This window comes from Brassica oleracea, chromosome C1 (genome assembly GCF_000695525.1).
Source record: "Brassica oleracea var. oleracea cultivar TO1000 chromosome C1, BOL, whole genome shotgun sequence".
NCBI classification, from domain to species: Eukaryota; Viridiplantae; Streptophyta; class Magnoliopsida; order Brassicales; family Brassicaceae; genus Brassica; species Brassica oleracea.
The window spans coordinates 14,490,100-14,491,836 of NC_027748.1; the positions used below are offsets into that span (position 1 = coordinate 14,490,100).

Sequence of the window (1,737 nt, forward strand, 5' to 3'; positions counted from 1 at the left end):
CCCGAAGATAAGGTCCTTCACGGCAGGAAGAGGTTTCGCCCTCCCCCTCAGTTGACAGAGAAACTCCCCACATTTCTCTGGAACGTACGCTAAGGGAGCCGGTCCCTCATAATGGAAGTCGACCTTATCGGGAAAATTGAAACCGGGAGCCCTCCTTAGGATAGCCGAGCCACGGGAAGAAGTACCGATCAGGACGGCCCCCCCTCCGACGGGAGCTGGAGTTCTCTCGCGAGGAGACGTCAGGACAGGAGACCGCCTCTCATCATCGTCTTCGTCGTTTCCCCTCCTTATCAGGAGTGGCGACCCTTCGCTATGTTCCTCGGAATCACCCGAGCAGGCGGCGTTAAGAGAAGTCTTGCGTTCCTCTCCTTCGCTTATTCCCTCCTCGTCATTCCGTCCCTCCAAGGCTTCAGCCCCAGAACCCCCACTCCGCCAAAACCGACAAAGTGACCACTAGACGCAGCGAACCATTCAGCAGCTGACTGATCGCGAGATCTCGACGTCTGGCGTATGCTGTGATCAGTCGCGGGATGGGGAACCAGCAACGAGTGTCTTCCTGAAAATAGGACTCATACACCGTCTGGTACCCCACCGGAGGAGACCAGGGTCTCTGCGTTTCCGTAGGCACAAGGAAGGTCACGCCTACGGCACCCGCGGCCCGAAGAACCCTCTTCACGCTTCCAAGAGTCGACTTTGTCTCCTCTACGCCTTCCCAGTCCTGGCCGGCCAAGAAGGCAGGACGCAATAAATCGGGATGGAGTTGAGGAAGCTCTTCGAAAATCCCATCGGGGTAAAAAGTGGTCGGGAAGAACTCGGCCTCAGAATCGTCGTCCTCCGAGAGACCAACCTCCGCAGGTCGAGCTCTTAGAGTGATCGAGTCAACGGGCACTGCCCCGCTCTGCCCGTCTCTCGAACATTCCATTGCATCCCTCACAACGACGTTCTAACATCCTTCTCTCGCAAGTCTCGCAGCATCCGCAACAAGAAGCCGATGAGAGCGGGATAGATTCGCCGTGTCCATCATCGCCGCGCGATGAATCGCCTACGGATCACCGACACGACCCCCGCCGGGATTCCTAGTCGGATTCGACGTCGCTGCGACTGCCTTTCCCTTCTGTTGCTTCGATAGCCTTTGACCCGACGACATTGCAGAACGGAACAGCGAAGGATGTTTTGAGTGAATCTAACAACACTTAGAGAGATAAAGGATAGAGAGAGAAAGTACCTTTGATCGCGGAGAAAAACTTGAAGAAATGAAGGGGGGTCTGCGTATTTATAAGGAAAAGAGAGAGAGGGGAACTCGAGGTGACATCATTAGGTCTATTCGGGCCTAAACAGGCCTCGAAATCCGCCCTAGAAACCCAGCGGACCCTCGCGACGTTTCGACTTCTCGGTTCATTTAAAAAAAAGATGGGGGGAATTCGAGGCGTCGTCATTAAGTCTAAACAGGCCAAAATGGGCCTTGAAACTCTCCCAAATCTCCAGCGAACCCTCGCGACGAACCCTTCCTGCGACACGACGACTAAAAGAAGCGACAAAAGCCTCTACTGCTCGCGTTCGAGAGAACAACGCAATGCAACTCATCGACCAACCGTTCCAACCTTCCGACAGGCTTCCTATTCCCTCAAACTTCCAAACCTTAGAATCCATCACGAGCCGGAAAGCACTCCGCTCACTAATGGACTAGGGGGGGGACTTACTGTAGAGGATGGATTTGACCATCCCACAAGGCCCGAG

General features: G+C 54.7%; 1 protein-coding gene across 3 annotated transcripts in view; it reads right to left on the minus strand.

Moving 5' to 3' along the window:
* Nucleotides 1-1,737, minus strand: part of LOC106308530 — a 15,344-nt gene that overhangs the window by 12,604 nt on the left and 1,003 nt on the right. The gene's annotated exons all lie outside the window — the stretch shown is intronic.